The following is a 25,551-nucleotide window of genomic DNA, read 5'->3' as shown; positions in this document are numbered from 1 at the left end:
TATCGAAATATTTCTCCCCGAGCTCTTCACGCTGTTGAAAAGACGAACTCAAATCGAATAACCAAGCAAAAAAAAAAGACGACTCCCGTCCTGCTTTGTTTTGATGATCCACGACCCCTCGTGACGTGCTGCTGGGGCGGGGGAGGCGGTCGAAGAGTCAACAACGAAATCGATGAGGCTTTCGCTCGACGATGAACCAGAAACCTATACATTTGATGGTGAAACGACCGGAAGTAATGCCATCGACAGTCACAGTTTACAAAGCTGGCAGCAGCCGACGAACAAAAAAACGAATCCCCTCCCCTCCCAGCCTGCTGCCTAACTTTTCCCACTACCGAGTACAATTGAATGCCACTGACACTAAGGGCACTTCACCACCACCACCCGGCGGCACCCACCACAGAAGGCCGAAAGCCGTAAAGCCAGCAAACGAAACCAAAACCACCACAGGCTCGAATCGACGGGCAATCCTGCAGCGAATAAATCGGCAACGCCAAAGTTATGTCCTGAATGTCGTGAATTATGCCCCTAGCCTATTTCGGGCTTTCCGGCTTTCTCGTGCCCGTATTCTCAGCTCAGTTCCCAACCCCCCTTCCTTCCAAAACACTAGCGAAAAATTCCATTCCTGTGTGTTATTCTAGCCACTATCCTAGCTGTTGGTTTTCGAAGTCAAAAAGGACGCTCGCCACATTCGAAAGAGAACAACAAAAAAAAAATGCTAGGAAACCATAAATGGCCTAAAATTGAGTTTCCACCACAATTTTTTTTTCTCGTTGTTTTCGATGGTTCTCGCTTCTTTCGACGACGACGATTTCCTTCTGATGATGGGCGTTCAGCGTTAACAGCGTTCGGCCAAACGCATTCCACATTCGTCCATCCCGTGTGTCCTTCCGTTCCGTTGGGAGGGGGGGAACTGATACTGATAATGCTCTCTAGCTCTAGTGTGATGTTTTATGACGTGAATCACCGCGGCAATCCAAGTGGCAAAAGAGCTTTCACAGCAAAATTGTTGATCTCCGTCGAAAATAAACCAACTCACGGCGAAAAGTTCATGAAAACATCGATATATTGGTATTTTGTTGTTCCTCATCGAAGTGAAGCTGCCATCGTAAATTAACGTTCCCGTTTCTGATAGATAGACGTGGAACCGAAATGGGCTGTCGATTTTGCTTGTCCTTGCGATGTGGTCTTTATTTTGTTTCGGATAAACGAAAGCCGCAATTGTTGGCGGACTCCTCGATGACAGATTGCGAGAGTAAGGCTCATATTACTGAGCCGCACTGGTTTTTAAGGTGAAGTTCAATCCCGAAAGGATGGTGTGTGGGTATGTGTGTATGTATGTAACAAAAATATTCACTCACTTTTTTCAAAGATGGCTTAACCGATTTCCACAAACTTAGATTCCCAAAATGAAAGCCCAAATGGTACCTGCTATTGAATTTCATTTAGATTCGACTTCCAGTTCCGAAGTTATATGGAAATATGTGAAAATTAGAGAAAAAGTGTGTACTCAATTTTCTCTAAAACGGCTCAACCGATTTTCACTAACTAAGATTCAAATGAAAGGTCTAATAGTTCCCTCAAAATTTCTAAAACATTTTTCCCGTATCCGACAATTTGTTACGGAAATTAAGAGTGGTATGTGGAGTATTATTTCACGAACGATGGTCAAAAACAGGTGCAAATCCCATAAAACTGTCTGATAAATTCTTGTAGTTTGCAGAGCTTAAACTATCAGTAAAAAAGCACTACTGATCCCCCTTTTCCTGTTCCGGAAGCACCGAAAGCGAAGAAGAAAAACTCCAAAAATATAGAACTCACTTCGATTTCTCTGCGATGCTTGAACCGATTTTCACGAAGCTTGATTTGAATTAAAGCTAATATTATTTTTAAAGCTACTGTGAAATTTCATCCGGATCCGACCTTCAGTTCCGCAGTTACAGTGCGATGAGTGTCAAAGTTTTCAAATCGCCATATAGAATGACAATATGTACCACACCGGTACGTAAAGACTGTCCCAGAAAGTATGGACGCAACAAAAAACCGCTGCCATTTCACAATGGTTCAGAATCTGTCAATTTTTATGGCTGCGTCCTGTTCTTTACACTCTTCTCTAACCACTTGTGCAGTTGTTTATTCGTTTTCATTAGTTTGTTTCGAAATGCGTGGACTTTCAGCAGAACAACGTCGAAAAATTGTGTACAAATGGTGCACAGAACGCGGACTGTCACTGAGAAAGATAGCAAAAATGGAAGGAGTAAGTGGAAAAGCCGTGCGAAATGCAATCAGGAAGTTCGGTGAGGATAACACCTTTGAGGATAAACCGAAATCGGGTCGAAAAAAAGATCCTGCTAACCCTCATTTGGATAAACGTATACTGAAAGCGTTCGAGCAAAAGAAGGAGGTTTCAGTTCGGGATGTGGCCAAAAAAGTGGGCACTTCGAAGTCAAATGTTCTTCGTGCTAAAGAAAGTTGGAATCTTCGAACCTATAAGAAGCAGAAACAACTAAAACGTAGTCCGAAACAAGAAGCATCGATCAGGCCGAGGGTTCGAAAGCTGTACAATACGATTCCTGCTGGAAATTTGAGCTGCATAATCATGGACGACGAAACCTATGTGAAACTCGATTACAAATCCTGGCCGGGACCACAATATTATACGGTGTGAGAAGGGCAAGTGTTAAACCAGTCCGAGACATCGATTGAAGTCGAAAAATTTGGTAAGAAAGCTATGGTCTGGCAAGCAATTTGTAGTTGCGGTAAGATTTCGAAACCCTTCATCACCACTGCTTCAATAAACAGCGAAATATATATCAAGGAATGTTTACAAAAACCGACTTCTACCCATGATTCGAAGCCACAAGATCCTGTTGTCTTCTAGTCAGATCCTGCTTCTTGCCACTACTCGAAATCAACGGTAGAATGATGTACTACCAAAAATGTCACTTTCGTCCCAAAAGACATGAATCCACCAAATTGTTCACAACTTCGACCAATTGAGGAATTTTGGGCATTAACGAAGGCACATCTTAGGAAACATGTCTCGGCAGTCGAAACCATTCAACAGTTCGAAAAAGATTGGAAAAAAGTGTCAAAACTTGTCACCAAGAAGTCTGTACGGAATTTAATGAGGAACGTTCGCAAGAAGGTGCGCCAGCTAGTCTACAATGGCTAAGTAGCAAATGTTGAAAATAATATTCTGTTGTTGTAGTCTAATATTATCAGTATATCGAAAAAAATTTGAATATCTAACACTTGTGAATTATTTACAGCGAAATCAAATCAAAGTCCTTACTTTCTGGGTAAAAACCTGGAAGAAGAAAACACTAAACGAACGATGCCTGCTTTGTTCTATTTCGTACACGCTATAATGAACACGAAACTGATGTCTGCTACTAGTGTGTGATATTGGTAAAAGACGGTGCTGCGGTTGATACAAATTTTAGCTATCTTATAATATGTGCAACCGGCAGAATAAAAGAATGTAAAACCGGGGTAAAATAAATGATATAAAAAAAATAGAAGAATGTCAATGATTTGAAATTTATTTGAAAAAAATATGCAATTTTTACAGCCGGTAGTGCAGTAACACCGTGCCGGTGGTGTAGTGATGTCAATAGCGATAATAATAATTCTACTGCATGTCTTATGCTGCTGATTCATGCTGGTTAGCTTGATTTATATGTGCAGAAGTAACAAAAACGCAGGTTCTTTTCGTTTGTTGTATTTCGTTTAATTGGTTCAATCGAAATAGAGCATGAGATAGTAAGTCTAGGTTTAACTAGGTTCGATCAGTTCGCTCGTACATCTCAATCAAGTCAGTTGATAAACCAAAACCGCTTACGTTCGGGACAGAAGAAATCATGTACAGTATTGTGTAGTGAACAATAGACCTCGAAATGAGTGAACCAAACGAACAAAAGCTAGCGCCGGTACGAAAGAATACAATTATTGTTGACTTCAGACAGTGCAAAATTCCACCTTCGATACGAGAACTTGAAGGTTTGCTTAAGGAGCAAATGCATCTTGAGATTCAACGTGTGCATTTACTTCAATGCAATAAGACCAATAATGTAACTCGCCTGCACTGCAAATCGCCAAACTTTCTTCAAGATGGCCAAATCGATTTTCACAAACTCGTAGGTTCAAAGTCATCCAGTTTCATACGGAATTCCCAAATTTGTTGTGGATACCACTTCCGGTTCCGGAACTACAGGGAAGACAGAATTTGCAGAGTTTGTTAGATTAAGTCCGAACGAATTTTCCTGTTTATATTCAATGAAGAGTTGCGTTCTTGCGAATTCCACAGTAACCTTTATGACTTTTTTTTCATAAAAACGTTTATTTCTTAAGGCAGTTTACATAAGTTTTTCTTCGCCGTAGCATGCCTTTTACATAAAATTCTTATCCTAATATAATTCAAAAATAGTCACGACAATTTAAATTTATTAAAACATATTCCTCTCATTACTTAAATATCATATTAGGTATTTCGTCATTAATTATGAAATCTATATTATTATTTGAACCAAACGATTAACTTCTATAAATCATAAAATAAGTTATTATTTTCAGACATTTTGTTGATAATTTCATAAACCATTTCGAACATGTTTGTATCATTACATAATTTCTATTCTAATTTAGCTATTGGTTGAACTCATGGACGCAGCTGGAATCAGAACTAAGTCTTAAAAGGGTCATTTATTTAATTGAAACTCCAATTGTCTTTATGAGATGATAAAGAAGTTTCATGTATGGAAGGTCACGACAAGCAAGAATGTCTCGAACTGGGACATTGGATAGTCTACCTTGGGTACGCAAAGAATTTATTAGTTGAGGTCTGACATCACGATACTCCACGCATGTCCAAACGACATGATCAATATCCCGATAACCTTCTTCGCAAGCACAATGATTAGTCTCGGAGAGTCCAATTCGAAGGAGATGTGCGTCTAACGTGTAGTGATTGGACATGAGTCTGGACATCATACGAATGAAATCCCTACTCACATCCAGTCCCCTGAACCATGCCTTTGTCGATATTTTCGGAATAATTGAGTGCATCCACCGACCCAGATCATCTCTATCCCAAGAAGCTTGCCAGCTGGCAGGTGTTCTTTGGCGAGATGCGTTATAGAATTCGTTGAAAGCAATCTGTCGCTCATAAATATCACCCTCAATAGCACCACACTTGGCTAAAATATCGGCTCTTTCATTGCCAGAAATGGAGCAATGAGCCATATAATATTTATGATATTCAGAGTAGTATGAGAAAGGCATCATTACCCCATTAGGTGGATTAAAACAAGATTTTACTCGGATTTCCGAAGTTACGCGGTATTTTAAGCAAATTTCGAAAGTTATCCGGTTTTCTTGTTATGTCTAAGAAATACATGGAGCGTCGGGATCTGGTGTTACTCCGAATTCTTTATTAAATCAACTCTCTAACATGTAGAACATTTTTATTTTTTTTTATTTTTTTTTAGATTACACTTTTCTTGCATTTCTAAGATATTTGGTATTAACAAAAAGTTCGATTGAGGCGATCTCAAAACTTTTCCAAGTCTGTTTGTCGGTTTTGTTGACCTATCCTATTTTCAGGAGCTTGCACTGCACAATCGCCTAGAATTTTCCCAATGTGGCATAGCTCAGGTTGGATTTGCCTTCTTCGGCAAACAAATAAAATGGGGAATCCAAACGGTATATCTCATTTTGGACGGGATCTTCTAATGCGTTAAATCTACAGTGGAATAAACAATTGTATTGATTGTATTTTTGCTTGCGTAATAGATCCGCCTTTTGCGATGGAAATGTGTAGTGACGCGAATATTTAAAGAGTGACCCTAGCACGCATCAGTGTTGAATTGAGTCGCACTGATTGCAATTTTGCGGAGCGGTAATAAATCAATGAAGAAGAACTATGGAATATTTGTTCGATCTGCTTTTTAGCAATGTTTTTATCGGAAACGAATCATGGGATCGTTTCAGGAAAAGAGATAGATTTATAATTTATTCCATTGCATAAATCGGTTTTTGCCATCTCTGAGAAATTGAAGCGAAAGACCGTTTTGCAGTTTCTGGAGGCTATTTCCGGTACTTTCGGAATTGGAAACAAACTAGAAACAATTGGATAAGGTTTAAGTACAGTTTCGACATTATTTTTTTACGTTTTTTGGTATCATCACTTCAAATGACGGTTTGAAATTTTCAGTCCTCATTACTATACGCTCCTGCAACCAGGGCCTATCATTTGTTACTAAGTTTATGAAAATTTCGGAATGACACCCGGAATGACACCCGTATGGAACTAATTGACCACTCTTTTTGATACATTCGGGACCGCAAATCAGGCACCGGTGTGACTAAAGTGAGTTTATTTGTACATTAATTATTAAAATCTGCCAACGAGAAGAATTAGTTCATCAGTTTGAAGGATGCGCTTTCATTTTTCATGGTTCGGTTGAAATTTAATTTTTACACTTTCAAAATTTCTTACTAGATCGTGGGATTTAATTTTTGCGTTTTTCATGCGAAAGACCAAACCGGTTAAAACCGAGGAAAATTAATACATTCACATTTTCGTGTGATAAAATCATAATTCATAAAATGATAAAAATGTGGTAATTTTTGAAAAAAGATTACGCCTTGGTCTTATAATACAAACAAATTTTATTTAATGTCCGACGTTTCGGCCTTTGCGAAAGACCTTTTTCAGGGCAAAGTCTATCGTTTATAGTTAAAATGTCGATGCTACGTTGCCTGATCAAATTTAAAACATGCTTGAAAATATAGCTTTCAATATTTCTTCAAGAGTGTTCTAAAATGTACCAGACAACGTAGCGTCAGATATAGACATTTTGACTATAAACGATAGACATTTTGATTACAATCGATAGACTTTCCTTAAAAAAAGGCCAAAACGTCAGAGAACACACGAAGTCTGTTATAATTATTAAACTAAGCCAGCCACTATCCCGAAAAATTACCACAATTATCATTTCATTCGAAAAAAATCACAATGTGAAAAAAATTTGAGCCCATTTTTTTGCGCATAAGACCCTTTTAATTCTGGACCAGGTCAGGTCTGGATAAGATTCAAGAAATTTGCTACATGAATATCGATCACATCTTTTCATTTTAAATTGGATCAATCATAGGATTTATTTTTGGACGAGGCAAAGCTTCGTGAATGCGAATCAAATTTAGGATAGCTTTCACAATCGGATCACGACCTACTGTTTTAAAATAGTTCAAGACATTAAAAGGATATTTTTTGTGTACTGCTAGATGCTTTTTGTGGACATACTAGAGGCTAACAATACGGCGATCGCCACTACTATGCAAGACAAATTTTTGACGAATGAATAAATAAATAAGTGAATAAATAAAAATGTAGTGGCAAATAGCAAAATCTTCCCAAAAATTTGCCAGCTTTTAGTATAGATTCAAATTCGTAGACTGACTAACAACCAAAGCGAGATTATGTTTTTATCGGTAGCTACAAATCGCTTGTCCAAACAGTCTGCTTAACTTGCCATGATTAGATGCAAAAATTCACATATACATCATATGGGCGATTCTAATTGAGTTCAAAGGTCGATCTGGATTGTCATAATCATAATACAGTTCAACAATGTCTTGTATTTGGTTCGAAAAACTTGACTTGAATTTACATCCGAGATTGTATTACCATTTCATCGTAGATTTTTTGCTAACTTTGACCCACCAGAAAATCAGCCTCGGTCGTTTACGATGACGAAGCAGGTTTTGCCGGAGCTTGCTGAGGTTTACTCGGTGTTGTTGTAAATTAAAATTCTTCAACATAAAACTAAAGCATCGAAGCCCCAAAGCCAAGTCCCCATCCCACCTGCAGACTGGAGAAAAACCACTACGTGGCATATTCGTTTTTGCCTATACAGGAAAGGACTACCGTCGGGTAAGTCACGACTTCTGCCTGTTTCCTACGCCAATGTTGTCTCGTTCACGCTATCTTACGCTTGACGGGTCGCATAATTTTTATTCAAATCAGCTCCCAGCGACAAAGCCCTCCTTCGAGATGATTTCGAGGGAAAATCCGGGAAGCACATTTACCGCGATGATGGCTTGGGTGATGTTGGGGTGCTGGTTGACGTACTAAGGTACTATGATTGGGGTACCGAACCAAGCCGCCACCGCCTCCGTCGCCACCACCAATAGAATAACTCAATTCAAAAGTGCTTGGCTGGGAGGTCGTTTTCGTCGTCGGCACAGTTGACTAAATTCGTGTTTTTACTAACCGCCTTCCCGCGACCTGAATTGCCGACGCACTCTTCTCACCTGGCCGGATCAGATGTCGAAACGACAAACTTTCCCGTATCGACAAAGGAAGAAGACTTGATACTATCAGCCCGTTGCGGAATTTTAACCTTCTGTTTCGCGAGACTTCGCATTGGATTCTGCGGCATTACAGGGAAATTCACCGGCGGCGGTGGTGGAAGCGGGAAAACTTTTCGAAGCAACAAATTAGTTCTTCATAGCTGGTTTTCGGAAAAGTTTGGCTCCTTGAGCACATTTACAGCCTCGTTTATTGTGCATCACACCACCACCCACGGTTCGATGGAATTCTCGTGGAAAAACAAGCACCGTTACGGAGATCCAAAAATAAGAGAAAATTTTTCCTTCAACTTTTGTCAGGTTGAAATTGTTCGGAATCGAAACGATATTTTCCACATATATAAAATGTTGCGAATAATGCTACGGTTTCAGCCGGAAGATTATACGAATAGTAGTTCATTATGGTGGACTCGATTCCCAATTCCGCGCATTGGAATAAGAAGATTAGCTGACCCGAGAAACGAAGGACCATAAAATTGAATCCTCCAAAATCGTTACCCAAAACAAAAATACTGATACTACCTTTCAGACAGTGTTGGTGATTGCCGAAAATTTGACAGAAGCTGCTATATTGCTATCTATATTGTATACAAAATTTTCAATCCGGTAGAAGATGCTACAAGAACTCGAGTCTCTCAATGCATGAACCGCGAGAGAATTTTTCTACATTCCTTCGCTCCACTTCATACTCTGAGTATTTCACGGCCCGTAAAAAAATTACAGTCTGATAATGATCGCCGCTGTGTGGAATTTCCCAAGAAAGAATCGCAAGTTGACAATTATCGCAGAAAATCGAATCGATGATTCGACTTGATGATTCTCATACTAGGTTGCAATATTTCAAAACCCTTGTGTGGAGCATTCACATACATTTTCATAGACACAACTTATACAAAGATTATATGCACATAGTTAGAATAAGCGGCAATAGTGAAATGATTCTATCGCAATTATCAACTGCCTGTATAGAATCGGATCGCGAAACGAGAATAAGCGACAGTTTGTTGCTTCAGAGAAGATCCCCACAGCGGCGTGCTAACCTTTGATTCTCAGAAGTGTCATCGAGAGAAATTCGCTCTCGCACTGGTGTCGATTCTATGTTAAATGAGCCATGCCGGGTTTTTGTTGTTGCGATGATTTCCAACTCTTTTTGATGGCACTGATTCAATCGTGGAAGAGTTGCGAGCGAGCGTTCTATGATACGATAACAGCCATCCTTGCTTTCAGACAAAACATTTATGGAGCCTGAATCAAAAGCTTAATCGATGTCAAAAAAAAAAAACTGAAACCTCACTATTCAGAAACATTCGTTCGTTCCTGTGCTCCGACAAAAAAAACAAATCACTAAGATTGCCTATTGGTTCTTGAACAGTACCACTTGTCTTCTTTCAAGTGGGAAAATATTATCATAAAAATCAGAAAGGTTTTTCAAAAAGTTGCATTTGATTCAGATCAATTTCGGGGCTTTGTTGTTACATGACAGAAGCACAAGTGAGACCTGACTTACTCAACACATTCTTTTTTATTTTTGTTCATTGTCACGGTGTGAAAGTTTCAGCCATCTTCAACGTACGTGTTTTCGTACTGTTGCGAATTCATCGGGGCTTAAATCTAATATCGAATCAAAATTTTCTAAAATCCAGAAAGTCGGCTTCTTGCACAAACAAAAAACATTTTTCAAAACAATACCTAATCTTTCGATTTCGGAAATTGATTACAAAATTTATCGAGTTTTGAAACGTGAAACATAAATATTAAAAATCGAACTTAAAACTTAAAATTGAAAACTAAAAACCGAAAACTGAAAACTAATCAAATGAACTGGTAACTAATAACTGAAAACTAAAAACTACATTCAAAATTCTAAAAACTATGAAGTAAAAACTAAAACCAACTCATAAAACTAATGCACTAATGAAAGATATAAATAACATTGCGACATACGTATCTGCAGAAATGAAAAAACACTACTCAAATGAACTTGAAACTAAAATCTTCTAACACGAATTGGAAACTAAACACTCAAACCATAACAAATACAAGGAACTTAAAAATTGATGCTTAAAACTTGAAAAAATAACTCAAAAACTTAAAAATAAAAAAAAAATAAAAAAAAAAAACATAAAAACCGAATAAACTTAAATAACTTTAAAAACCTAATAAAACTTGGGAAACTTAAAACACCATATAAACCTGATTCTAAACTTAAATCTTCAAAAACTTCAAAATGTTATATAACTTCAAAACCTTAACAAACGTGAGAAATTTAAGCAAACCTGAAAACAATAAAAACCAATAACTTTAAGAAACGGAAAGCTTAAAATAATTGATAAAACTTCGTAAAACTTAAAGGTAATAAATCTTAATAACGCAATATAAAACTTTAAAAAACTTGATAAAAATAAAAAAAAAATCTATAAAACTTTAAAGATATAAGAAACTAAAAACGCCTAATAAACCTAAGAAATTTAAAATATTTAGTAAAATTTAAAAATCTTATAAATGAGCAGAAAACTTAAACAAAATTAGAAACTAAATTGAACTGAAAGATGTCTTTTTGGTAATTTGTTGCTTTCGATATATTTATTTCACGTTAGCGACCAACGTTTCGAAGGTTTATTCTTTCATATTCAGGGCAAAACGACTACAAATATTTTACCCTGAAGATGCAGTTAACGTGAAATAAATATTTCAACAACAACGAATGACCACAAAAGCGTACCCGTTTCTCATTAAAAACTTAATAACACTAAATAAAAATACATAAATGGAAAATTAAAAAAAAAGCTTGGTAAGACTTAAAAACTTAAATAACTTAGAGATCTTAAAACACGTAATAAAACTTCACAAAGATCAATCAACAACATAAATCTTTAAGAAAATCTAAAACTTAATTACACTTAATAAATTAAAAATTCCTAAAAAACGTAAAAAAAACCTTTAAAAAAATTCGAAAGAAAAAATAAAAATAACACAATTAAACGAAATAAAACTTGACATTAAATATAATTCAAAAGCATTAAAAAATTCTTAAAGGGTTCTGTAAGTAGCATAAACTTAACGTCTGCTTAGCGGTTCGAATTGGTTTGTCGAGTTTAACACTAAGCAGTTCAATTTGGACTGTTCTGCACTGATGAGTCAAAGACGAAACGTAAAAATGATTAAAGAAATTATTTATTTTAAAAAGTTCGATAAAATTGAAAATCATCTTAAAGCCACAAACTTAAAGAACTTAATAAAACTTATTAAAATCTAATAAAAAATAAAAACACAAAAAAACTTTAAAAAATTAAAAACTTAAAAAACTTAAATTTTGTAAACACCTAATAAAACTTTAAAAAACATAGGAAACCTAAAAAACTTTATAAACCTAGAGAACTTTTAAACCTTAATAAAAATTAAAAAGAAAACTAAAAACACCTAATAAAATTCGATAAAACTTAACAAAACTTAAAGTTAAAAAAGTGTTATTAAACTAAATCAAAATAAAAAAAAACAATGAATTTAAAAATTTCAGCAAACTAAATAAAATTTAAAAGTCTTAAAAAATTCAGTAAAACAGAAAATTAAAAACCTTAACCAAAAACTTATTAAAACTAGATAACAAAATTTGAAAAACTTCAAAAACTTGGTAAACCGAAAGAAATTAGAAAACTAAATATATTTGAAAAATCTTGACAAACTTAAGAAAGCAGAAAATTTGAAAAACTTCAAAAAACGTAATAGAACTTAATATCACTCAAAGGTAATAAAACTTAATAACACTAAATGAAAGCTAAAAAGAAAAAGAAAAACATAAGAAAATTAACAAAACTTCAACAAACTGAATAAAACTTAAAAACCTTGAAAAACTCACATAAACAAAAACTAAAATAACGAAAACGTTAGAAAAACTCAATAAAACTGGATAACATTTATTAAAACATAATAACACTACACAACACTTAAAAACATTAAAAAACTTGATAAAACTTGAAAATTTCAAGCAACTGGAAAAGCTTAAAACAAGTAATAAAACTTAGCTAAACTTATAAAACATAAAAAGATTAAAAAACTTACTACAAAAACCAATACAACTTAATATTTTAAGAAACCTTCAAATAAAGTTTTAAAAATAAAAACGATTTTAAAAACTGATTTTACCTTAACAATGTGTTGAGTCCTTGAAAAAACTAAGAACTTAAAAAAAAAACAGAAAACTTGATAAAACTTACAAATGATAAAACTTAAAAAACTCGATTAACCAAAAGAACTTAAAACATTAAAAACTTCGGTAAAAACTTTGAAGACTCAGAACACTTGTTAAAACTTGAATTTAATAAAACTTACTAACACTAAATGAAACTGCCAAAAGATACAAAATAAAAAAAACTTGATAAATCTTAAAAAAAAAACTTAATAAAACACTTGAAACCTTATAAAATTAGGAAAACAGAACTAAATAAAACTTAATAAATTTCGAAAACTTTAAAAAACTTATAGAACTTAAAATAATAAAAAAAATTTAAAATTAAACTAACAAGGCCAATACATAACAGAGCTTAATGAAACTTAAGAAAACTTAATAAAACTCAAAAACCGTAAAACACGAGAAACATTTATAAACCTTGAAGAACTTAAAAAAAAAACAAAACTTAAAAATTGAAAAAATTTAAAAACCGAAGAAGCATAAACTTAAAATAACATACAAAACTTAAGCTTAAATAACTTGAATCTTTAAAAAACATAGAATGCTTAATACAAGCTTCAATAATTTAAAAAGCTTAATAAACTAAAAAACTGAACAAAATTAATAACTTTGAAAATCAAAAGAAAACTACACAAAAACTTACCAAATGTATATAACTTAAAATATCTCATATAACTAAAGAACCTCAAAAACATGAAAAACTTAATAAAACTTGATAAAACTAAATAAAATTTAAAAAACTTCAAAAATAATTCAATTTGAAAAAAACCCTTAAAAGCTTAATAAAACTTAAAAACATATTTTTGTATTAAGGACTACTAGAAACACATAAAAAAATTTAAAAAATGTGAACTAAAACGCTTAAAATATATAAACATACATTACAAAGCCTAAGAATTTACATACAAAACTCAAACTTGAATAACTTGAATCTTTAAAAAACATAGAAAGCTTAATACAATCAAAGAACTTAAGTAAGTTAAAAAACTTAGTAAACTTCAAAAATATTGAAAGTTTGATAAACTTAAAAAATTGAAGAAAATTTATTAATATGAAAATCTAGAGAAAACTAAAACAACTTGCAAAAGGTATAAAACTTAAAAAATCACAAAACCTAAAAATACCATAAGCCATAAAAACATTTTTTTTATTAAGGACTGTTTCGGGTTCGTAACTTACAAACATAAAAAGCTTAAAGAATGTGAACTAAAAAAAAAGTTCAAAAAAAAAATAAAAATACATTAAAAAGCCTAAGAATTTACATACAAAACTTAAACTTAAATTACTTGAAACTTTAAAAAAACATCGAAAGCATAATACAATCAAAGAACTTAAGGAAGTTAAAAAATTTAGTAAACTTAAAAAATGTTGAAAGTTTAATAAACTTAAAAAATTGAAAAAAATTTAGAAACTTGAAAATCTAGAAAAAACTAAAAAAAACTTGCCAAATGTATACAAAAGAATTTCAAAAACATGAAAAACTTAATAACACTTGAAAAATCGTGAAAAAATTAAATGATATTTAGAAAGCTTCAAAAATATTCTTTAAAAAAAAAAACAATTTAAAAAACTGATTTTAACTTAAAAAGGTTTAAAGTCCTTGAAAAAACTGAGAACTTAAAAAAAGCAGAAAACTTGATAAAACTTACAAATGATTATACTTAAAAATTCGATAAACCAAAAGAACTTAAAACAGTAAAAACTTTGGAAAAAACAGAAAACTTTGAAGACCCAGAACACTTGATAAAACTTGAGGTTAATAAAATTTAATAAAACTAAATAAAACTGCCAAAACATACAAAATGAAAAAAAAAACTTCAGCAAACTTGATAAATCTTTATAAAACAACTTAATAAAACATTTCAAATCTTATAAAAATAAGAAAACATAACTAAATAAAACTTAACAAATCTAGAAAACTTTAAAAAACTTATAGAACTTAAAATAATTTTAAAAAAATAAAGATATTTAAAATTAAAATAACAAGGCAAAAACATAACAGAGCTTAACGAAACTTAAGAAAACTTAAGAAAACTTAAAAACCGTAAAATACGAGAAACATTTTAAAACTTTGAAGAACTTAAAAAAACGAAATCGAAAATTGAAGAAATTTGAAAACCTAAGAAGCATAAACTTAGAAAAGCATACAAAACTTAAGCTCAAATAACTTGAATCTTTTAAAAATATAGAAAGCTTAATACAATCAAAGAATTTAGGGAAAATAAATAATTTAGGAACCATCAAAAATTTTGAAAGTTTAATAAACTTAAAAAATTTAATAAATTTTATAAACTATAAAATTTAGAAAAAACTAAAAAAAAACTTACAAAATGTATAAAACTAAAAAAATCTGATATAACTAAAAAATTTCAGTAACATGAAAAACTAAATGTATTTTAAAAAACTTCAAAAATAATTTAATTTTAAAACCAAAACCATAAAAGATAAATAAAACTTAAAAACATTTTTTATTAAGGACCATTTAACCGATTGGTCATTCGGGTTCGTATCTTAGAAACACAAAAAGCTTAAAAAATGTGAATTAAAAAACCTAAAAAATATAAAAATACATTGAAAAGCCTAAGAATTTACATACAAAACTTAAACTTAAATAACTTGAATCTTTCAAAAACATAGAAAGCGTAATACGATCAAAAAACTTAAGGAAGTTAAAAGATTTAGGATACTTCAAAAATGTTGAAAGTTCAATAAACTTAAAAAATTGAATAAAATTTATAAACTTGAAAATCTAGAGAAAACTAAAAAATCTAATATAACTAAAAAATTTCAAAAACATGAAAAATCTAATAAAACTTGATAAATCCTGATAAAATCAAAAGAAATTTAAAAAATTTAAATTAAAGTATTTAATTTGAATTAATTAAATGAAATACGGACCGAAGAATGCGGCCAACATGAATATTCACCAACGCCATATGGAAGACTCTCATGAAATATTCAATTCACCGGCCGATCACCACATGAAGGCTGGATCTGCCAAAGTCAACCACTGCGACCCAAATATGACATTACCTAATGATACAACCCTAGTTTTAAGTTAGTCGTAAATTTTAAATTAGTAAAAGCCCTTGGCATCTTAGAGCTTAAGCAGTGTGCCTTAAACATTATATTCTTGAATAAAAAAAAAAAAAAATTAAATGAAATAATTCAATTTTAGAAACAAAACCATAAAAGCTTAATTTTTTTATTAAGGGCCATTTAACCGACTGGTCATTCAGGTTCGTAACTTAAAAACACAAAAAGCTTATAAAATGTGAACTCAAAAGCTTAAAATATATAAACAATACATTAAAAAGCCTAAGAATTTCAACGAAACACATTAAAACTCCATAAAATTAAATAAAACAAAAAAAAACTTCCTTAAGAACATAAGAATCTTGAATAAATTTTAAAACCTTAAAAGCATAAAAAACTTAATAATCTTTAAAAAAATTAATACAATTAAAAAACTTAAGAATTTAAAAAAATAAAATAAACAATTTTTTAAATCATTTAGGGGTAGCCTAATTTTGTGCTTAGGGCACATAACCGTTTTGAAATTTGTTTACGTTTCGTCTTAGACTAATCAGTGCATAGCAGTTCAAATTGAACTGCTTAATGCAAAACTCAGCAGTTCATTTTGATGAACCGCTGAGTAGACGTAAAGTTAACTTTCTGTTCGACACCTGAACCAAACCTGAATCGGCCAGTTAGATTCGAAAATCCGTTTTCGTTCGGCACGTCAGCTTAGACGTGGCACTAAAGTGTCACATGAAAAGTGTTCTGCAAATAGCAGAAAACATTACGTCTGCTTAGCGGTTCAAATTGAACTGCCGAGTTTTGCATTAAGCAGTTCAATTTGAACTGCTATGCACTGATGGGACTAAAACGAAACGTAAACAAAATTTTTAATAAACCTAATAGAACTTAAAAAACTAAATTAAATTTGAAACACATAACATCTTCAAAAACCTGAAAATGCATAAAAAGTTTTGAAGAACTTAAAAAACCTAATAAACCTTAATAATTTAAAAATCTGGAAAATAATAAACTTGAAAAAAAAACTGGACAAATGTTAATAAAACCAAACAAAAAAAAAAATACTGGGAAAAACACTAAACCAGAAATCAGAAACTTAAAACGAAAATCTTGTTTGTTTCGCGTTTTGCCTGTTCGAAAAAATCAACAACTTTTTCAATTATCCATGATAATGAGAAAACCAACAGGAATCTATATTTTATTAGGTTGAATCTATAACTTTGCAGTAGAAACAGCCAAGGCAAGAAATAATAACTGTATAGAAAATGTTATGGTTGGTGGGTTCTCCATGTAAAAAGAATTTTTCTGAAAACAAGTTCGTCTCCCACTGTATTTTTTTAAGGCAAAAGGATGCTGCCTATCTGGGGTGGAAGACAAGGCCTTGATCTCACAAAAAGTGAATTGTCATATGTTCGAATATTTTCAGATCGAACGTCGTCGATCCGATTGGCAGCTTTCCGCAAGCCAAACTTGTTATCCCGGATGTTCTCCCATCAGAGTAGGCTTTGGTTATATTCATGAGATTTACAGCGGAAAACTGTGGAACAATCTTCCCGAAATCCGCTATAAAACCAAAAAAAAAACAAGTTGAAACGATGCGTCACCGTGAAAACAGCTCTGCTAAAACCCGGAAGATACCGTTTTCCGTGTAAACAAAACATCGAATTCGCACTCGGTGACGGTGACGAAAATATGGTTTCCTTTCGGTAACCAGTAAAACGGGGAGGGAAAACCGTAAAAAGTACATCTGCCGAAAACTGCGAGCGATAGCGTGCTGCTCCATATTGTCAACAACATGCTGATTTGATGATAATCTGCAACAATTCATATCGGAAGCACGTTTGTGTGTTGTGCGGGAGGAAGATCGTCGGAGAATAAAAATGCCACACACGCAAAAAAAAACACACACATACCACATTAGCTTACCCGCCTCATCGCTCACTCACTCTCCCCACCCCACCTACTGTGTTTTTCCACAGCCGTTCTTCGAATTGCACCCGGGAGTTACAAGGCCGCTGCCGGAGGGAGGCTAACACATACAGACACACACAGACCATGCTACCAAAAGACACCTCCGACGACGACTGACAAGCGAACATGTTTGTGCTGACGTTGCAAGGATGAGAGAATAAAAAGCAGGCTGCGGATTCCTGGAATCTGTAGCTGACAGAAAAATCCAAACTCGTGAAGAAATATGTGCTCTCACGTTTGTGTGTGTTTGCAGGGCAAACATAAAAGATGTGGCAACGGAGAAGAAGAAGAAGAAGAAGAGTAGCAAAAAAACGAATCAAAAGAATCTGGGCCACACACGTACCGGCGCGGGATGAGCGAATAAAAGAACTTGCCCTAGGTGTGAAAACGATGTGACGTAATATGGGGATTTCATGATGGGAAATCATGAAAGTGGAAAGGGGTGGTGGTGGTGGTGGTGGTAGTGCTACTCCATCGGAGAACCGGGCCGTATTTTGTCTTAATTGTGAGCGGGTGAGAAACTGGCAAAAAGGCGACACTAAAGTGCTGACACGTCGTCGAGAACTGGGTATCTTTTTATTTTTTTGATCGCAGAAAAACAAACAGTCAAATTATGAAACACGATGACGGGCGTGAATAGCGTTGCAGCAAATCGCATGTGCAATGATTAAAATTTACAAAATGCGAATAAGAGGAGGAGAATACCGGAAAAAGAGCACTCCGTTCAAGAAACATCTCATCCTGTGAAGTGCCGTCCGTATGCTGCGAAAAGCTCAAGACGACAGGAAGAATGTCGACGAGTCTCGGAACCGGAGAGTCTGACACACTCGAGCGGTGAAAGTCGTCAACTGATGTTATGATTTCTATTGAGTAAACTATCCGTTTTCTTCCCGGGACACCGACATCTCATAGTCAGTTGAACGGGGATTTTTTTCTGTTTCCGGTTAAGGTATATTCGATGCTGGAGTGGTTTATTGTGCTGATGATAGGATGTGTGTTCAAATACCGTAATCGGAAACTGTTGAGAAATCGATGAACACAAATTTAATAATAATATAATTGATAATAAGTAGTGTATCGAAAACGTAGTTAACAGAATTGATTATTGAATAAAAAAACGAAAAAAAAACATATTTTGACATCAGTTTTCGATATATTGTAGAAAAATTACATTTTTATGCATTTTACTGATTATATTGAAGAAAATCCTAGTTTCTGTGAAACGCTCGCACTTTGGACTTGACATTCTTCATTAAATTCTGCACAGTTACTTTTGTGACTTTCCTGGTGGCAGCTGTTCGGTTTTTTTTCTCTGTATGTTTTGGGACACCGTATCTTCCTTCCGAAAGTGCCGCTTGACAATTGCCCAATACCTTTCAATTGGCCGAAGATCCGGGCAGTTCGGTGGGTTGATGTCCTTTTCCATGAATTGTACATTATTGTTTTGACAACCACTGTAGAACGGAGTTGGCGTAGTGGGCTGAAGCCAAATCCGGCCAGAAGAGAGGACAGTGACAGCATTCTCTTCTTCAAACATTCTTCCTCGCACACCTTGGCGTTAATTGTGCCCTTCGTGAAGATAATCGACAACCGCAAACCACAGGTACAAATTGCTTACCAGACCAACACCTTCTGCAGGACTACAAAATCCCCAAGCGTCCCTGAAAATCTACCAGAGAACCAAGTAGGTGCTGGACTTATCAAGTTCTCTGATGTTGTGGATTGGATTTTTACAACTTTCAATATTTCTGACCCTCTTAGAAGCATCTTAATTGCTTTCATGCCAACAGTAAAAACATATTTGAAGCAGTTGACTGTAAATTGGCCCCTTCTCTCAGCGATTGTATCCTTCGATGGCTAAATCATCCACCGAGGTCACGGAACTAATCACTGTTTTACAGTGGAATTGCAGAAGTATCATTCCAAAAATAGATTCTTTCAAATTTCTAGTAAGTAATCTGAAATGTGACGCATTTGCATTGTGCGAAACTTGGCTAACTTCTGAAATATCCTTAAACTTCCACGATTTTAACATTATTTAAGTAGGAACGAGTGTCGGAATGATCCAGCGTATTAAGAGGCGAAATCACTTGAAGACCTACAAGAAGCAGAAAATCTTGAAAAAAAGTGTAGAACAGAAGAAGTGAGCAGCGACAAGGGCCCGGAAAATGTATTCGCGTCTTTTGCAGTGTCCGGATGCATGCGTTTTGATGGACGATGGAACTTATGTTATGTAAAGGAGGACTCAAAATCCCTTCCAAGTCCACAATACTTTACTGTCGTCGTTGTGGAGGATGTGAGCGATGCGGACAGGTCGATTCAAGTGGAGAAATTCGGTCGAAAGGTACTGGTATGGCAAGCAATATGTTCCTATGGTTTGAAGTCAACCATTTTTTACACTACAGGAACTATAAATGCAGAAATCTATCGATCTGAGTGTCTCCAGAAGAGATTGGTGCCTTTATATAAGAAGCATAGTACACCTTCACTGTTTTGGTCGGATTTAGCGTCGGTTCACTATGCCAAAACCACTCTCAATTAGCTTGCGGAAAAGGGTATAAATTTCGTTGAGAAAAATATCAATCCACCAAATTGCCCTCAGCTTCGACCCATCGAACGTTACTGGGCAATCGTGAAGAGGATCTTCAAGATGACTGGTAAGGCAGCTGGGAACATGCAGGAGTTCAAAAAAATTTTGGGCTCAAGTGTCCAAAAAATGCGATGCAACACTTGTCCGGAACTTGATGAAGAGCGTTCGATCAAAAGTTCAAAAATTCGAGAAGGAATAACTTAAATTTCATCCGGTTTTCATTATGCTCAAGTTTAACCTCGTACAATAAAGGATCAATTTCTAGTTGGAATAAAATATCGTTTTTTATCATAATTTAAAAGAAAATTTTGTGGATAGCTTATTTTCGAATTTTGATCTAATAATATTTGATAACTCTAGCGAAATTTTAATCCAAATTTATCGTGTGGATCAAAAGTTATAGTCCCAAACGTAAATCTTTTCTTCGATTGTAAAATATTTCTACACACTTAGACAAAATCGTGTAAATTTACGTCTTTAATGATGCACATAAAAGGTGCGTCGTAATTCACTTGACTTTACAGTTCAATTACAATTTCCCCGGGATAACAGAACTAATTTCGACAAACTTGGGATAGGCTCCGATCACAAATAACGCTCTTATGGCGGCCACTTCCCGCTTCGGCGTGTGACCGAACGTTGTCGTGATGGAAAATTGCGGCCCAGGGGAAGGTGCCGTTTTCCGATAGTTTTGACTTTCTTTAAAGAAAGGTAATAGGTAATAGGGAATAGAAAATATTTTTTTGGTTTCATCTTCGACTAATCAGTTCACTAGCCGTTTTAAGTTCAACTGCCACGCCACTCAGCAGTTCAACATAAACCGCTTAAAGTAAGGTTACTCTACTAGAAAAACACCTCAAGTTGTGCCGAAATATTGTGTCCTTCTTGAAAAATTCGACGAAACCTACAAAAAAAAAATAATCAAGTGAGCTAAGTACCAGTGGCGTCTCGTGGCAAAATTGACGGGTTGTGCACTGATTATATCAGATGTAATACAGAAATTACAGTTCGTTGTAAGCGAAAACTAAAGATTGAGGATTGAGCTTGTGTTTTTCAATACAATGAAATATCGATATACTTTTGGATGGGATTTTTTTATTAAACTTTTTTCGTATCATCGATACAACAGAAAAAATCCGCTCGCTGCACTTCCAGCAAATCTGTCAATAATATCATCAACAAAAACCGCTTCTACGTTGCAACTGAGAGGACGCCAAGTCATTTTTTAAAATATGTGTGCGAACCAAAAATCAGTCTGAACAATAAAACCGCTTTGTAGGTAACTTTGTTTTGCTTAACAATTTGAAGTCTTTTAGGGACTCCTTGACTTCAGAAATCTGTGAAAATTCGTGCAGCATATTCAAAATATGTGAAGCTCAGATTAATCTGTAAAGCTGACATTTCTGGAGACAGCAATTTGTTTTCAACTGCCATAAGCACAAACCACCGAACTGACTCTACTGAAGGTGTGCATGCATACAAGTTCTCACAGAGCCAAACGTGACCGAGGGAACAACAAATCTCAGAGCTGAGCTGAGTAATTTCCTCTCCCTCTTGAGTCAGGCCAGTAACTCATGTGCACGGAAAACACAGCGACAAGAACTCGGTGCACAAGGCAAAGTGCTCAAGTTCAAAGAGACACGGCAATGTGATATGAAAAGATCGTTTGATCAGCAAGCGCAAGCAGCTTAGGGTGAACTTTTGCATATTATGCTTTGAATAAAATCGCTCATTATTTTCTATTCGGTACCATCCGACCTGATTTCATCGAATAAATGGAAAATCTAGAAAATGATAGAATGCGGATGGGAATGCAGTTAGTTCCTTCAGTTTTACTGGTTGTGCATGGACGAGACGCCCCTGTTTAGTACAATCGAATTGAGTATTAAACAAAATTCGATTTCGGAAGTCTCTAACTTTTTCCCAAAGTCGATATTCGAAAAAAACTTTTTTTTTCGAGATAACACTAGATCTCGATGTTTCATGAATCTTGAAGACACCTGGTAATCAAAATTTTTTTTCTTAGTTTTGCGGTTTAGTTATGCGAATTTTCGAAGAAATGCAAGTTTTTTCATTCGCATTTCTGATGTTTCGGAACCAGAACTGACAGTCATTTGATCTTCGAGGTTAAGCTTGTTGAAATCAGGTATGCCATCTCCGAACAAATTGAGCGATAAGATCTTTGAAAGTGGCAGAAACAGGCATTCTCATCGAGCTGAGTCGAATGGTATTTGATGCTCCGACGTTAATTCCCAGTAACGACTCGAACAGTACTTTAATTCCCCCCAGTAAAGAAAAGCATATATCCGCAAGACCGTTCGCAACAAGCGTTAGTTGGATTAGAAAACGGGTGAAGTCAAATTTTACCATCCTTGCTGGTCCTAATAATGTTTTTTCTACCAGAGCCGCAACACGTGGCCAAGCGTTGTCGTGATGAAAAAGCACGAGCTCGTATCTGGTCTCAAATTCGGATCGGGTTTCATTTAATAGCAACATTAGACAAATTCTTTGTTTTCGATAAATGTTCTTTTGATGGTTTAACCACTTAGAAGCACTCGCGTTTAGGCTGAGAAAATGGTAACCTGTACGATCCGGAGCAAAAAACAGGTGCTTAGTATTCAACAAAACCATAAAAATGCAAAAAGCTTCAGACGACACGTCCCAAAACCCGAAACCATTTGCCTCCATCCATTAGTTACGTCAAATGGCACGATTTATCAGCTTCCATCGCGGTCTGGCTGTCTTACAGTAGCATCCGGAATCGTTTGGGATTAACGGTGTGTCGAAATGCGTACAACATATCATCCTGCTACCGGACCCGTATAACTCAAAAAACTTTCCGCCGAGAGTCCAGCGACCAATCGCTTCCCGCAACAGCTGCTGCTGCTGCCCCGCGTGGATCGTAGAACGAAATTGGGCAATTGGGTTCTCTGCCCCGCTAGAGGCTAGAGCTGAAACTGGCAGCCCCTTGAGCACCATCATTCCGGTGGTGGTGCCCACCGGTCAATACTTTCCACAAAGGTAACAGAAACTTGTGGACCTCGCGGGGAACGGACTGGCAGAGATGAAGGTGTGTGCGTGTGTGGGCTTCCGGATATCGGTTCCATCCATCACATGTCACGAACTGCTTTGCGTGCACGAATCCTCCTCCCCGAGTAGAAAAGGGGGTGGAAGAAAACACGTGTCCTAGGATAGCTGAACCCGTGTCTTAGTCGCTATCCATCTGTCTATCTCTTTGTGTGTGTGTGTGTGTGGCAAATGTGTGGTGATGGGGAACCCAAAGTTGCACAACTTGCTCTGGTGAAGGATCTCCAGTTCATTATTCGCAGCAACCGTCAGCCTCCGTTGGTGGTCTGTCTTTCTTGTAGGTCTTCTCCTGAAGGTAGATGATGGCTCCGCTAGCACGCTCCCCTTTTCCCCGCTCAACCAAACCCCGCCTTTCGTCTTCGGGGCTGATATGCGTGGGTGGAGAATGTGCGTAGAGTTTTATTGTGTAATCGAAATTTTCGTATAAATTTAGCTCGTTTATCTTGCTGCCTTGTCGAATGAGATGAGTGAACTAGTGACAGCATGAAAAAGAAACTTTCCGAAAGTGAAAATGTTATCTTTCCTCTGTGCTGTTATGTGTGTGGTTTTCGGTGGAACGATGATGAGATGAAGAGAACCGGAACGGACAGTTGAAGAACTGTCGGAGCACGTCGTTTTTCTGTGTGCTGCTTCTGGGAGGGAGTGAAGTATTTTATTACGCAGTTTATCAGAAACCACCGTGCTGCCATATTATAAAACCACTTCTATCTCTTATCCAAGTGTATTCGCTTTTCACTGAACCGGGTAATCAATATCGAAATATTGAAATTCAATTTTCCGAACTGCTCCTTCGCAATAAAATGCAATGGCTTTCAAAAAGTCAAAGTCAAATAATGTATTATTTATCTAAATCTGTTACAAAAAAATAGGTCAATGAAAAAACCGGTTACTTGAATGCCAAAAGGAATTATCACACTACTAAGTGGGTTACAAGGAAGTTTTTATCATAGTACTTAAAAAACCTACTGCACATCCCTCATTTTAAAGATAGGTATGTTTTTTTTGGAGCATCATTCCTCCTTTTTAATTTTGATTTCGACAGTTTTGAAAATGGCATCAAAGCAAGATGAGCGTCAAAATCTTGCTCGCGCATCGTAAAAAAAAAACACGGACTACTCGCACCCCAAATTGGTGAAAATGTTAAGTGTGGCCAAATCAACTGTGTTCGATGTGGCTTAAGCTTGATTGCGTGTGGAAACCAACGTTGGAACCGATGTTAAGCTGTTTTCCGGACAAAAATAACTGGAAGATATGAACGGTGTCAGAAACTTTCCGACAAATTTATTTGATCGGTGGTAACTTATCAAGCAGTCTCAAAAAAGCGATCGGCAAAACAGTGACGAAATTTGTCACTAAATTGTCATCAGCTACTCTTCTGCACTGAAATGCAATGACGTTCGTTCATTTGTTTAATAATTGAATTGATTATAAAGCGCTTGGTAATAGAATTTGTCGAAAATTTTAAAAAAATAGTTATTTTGTTGAGAGGAAAGTTTACATCGTTCTTGCTTTTTAAAGCAAAAAAAAAATGCGGGTGGGTAAAGTCAGAGTCATACCTGGATGATGTGAATACAAATAAAACTGACATGTTTTTTCCTCACATCCGAATATCAATAATGAAAATTTTACAAACACTCATTGCGTCACTTGCATAATTGTAACGGTACAATTATAAGGCGGAACACACGAAGGCAAACAATTGCGGGGTTTAATAGGGGACAAGAACGATTAAATCAGAAATGGGATGTTCAAATTCATTCATAAATTGAAAAATCCACGACAAATCGTTTTAGCCATCTAGCATTTCTCAACCTCGGTTGGGAATTACAATGACATTAATTTTAATAACTTTCTTGCCAAACCCGCCTTGAAAATACAGATTGTATATAGATTTGCAAGAATATTCACAAACCGAAGTTAAGAATTGATTTCCACTCGCCAAGTGTGAACAAAAAGTATCTGAAAATCAAATAACTAGATAGTTTAAGTTCACAGAGGTTTTGATTTGTAACAAAGAATGAACAAATTCGCAATAGCCGAGAAAACCAATTACGAGAGCAGTTTGATTAAAAAATGGAATGACTAAATTGACCGTCTTAAACAACATGCACAAATGTGTCTCCCCCATATAAGTCAATTAAAAAATACACCTGGCTTATAACCGTCCATAGTTAGTGTGTCCCCGTATTTCCTTGTGTTGGTTTTGCGCGATACGCTTTGTGCGATGATTCATTCACAATTCATGCGGTTGGAACTTTGCGCGCCATATTTTGGCACCGAGTTTCACCTTAACGCTCGT

General features: G+C 35.3%; 1 protein-coding gene across 11 annotated transcripts in view; it reads right to left on the bottom strand.

Annotated features, from left to right (window-relative positions):
- LOC131426183 (disintegrin and metalloproteinase domain-containing protein 33) overlaps positions 1-25,551 on the bottom strand; it is a 1,149,595-nt gene that overhangs the window by 595,694 nt on the left and 528,350 nt on the right. The gene's annotated exons all lie outside the window — the stretch shown is intronic.

The sequence above is a fragment of the Malaya genurostris genome, chromosome 1, assembly GCF_030247185.1.
Source record: "Malaya genurostris strain Urasoe2022 chromosome 1, Malgen_1.1, whole genome shotgun sequence".
Classification (NCBI taxonomy): Eukaryota; Metazoa; Arthropoda; class Insecta; order Diptera; family Culicidae; genus Malaya; species Malaya genurostris.
This window is presented reverse-complemented; position numbering and strand designations above follow the sequence as displayed.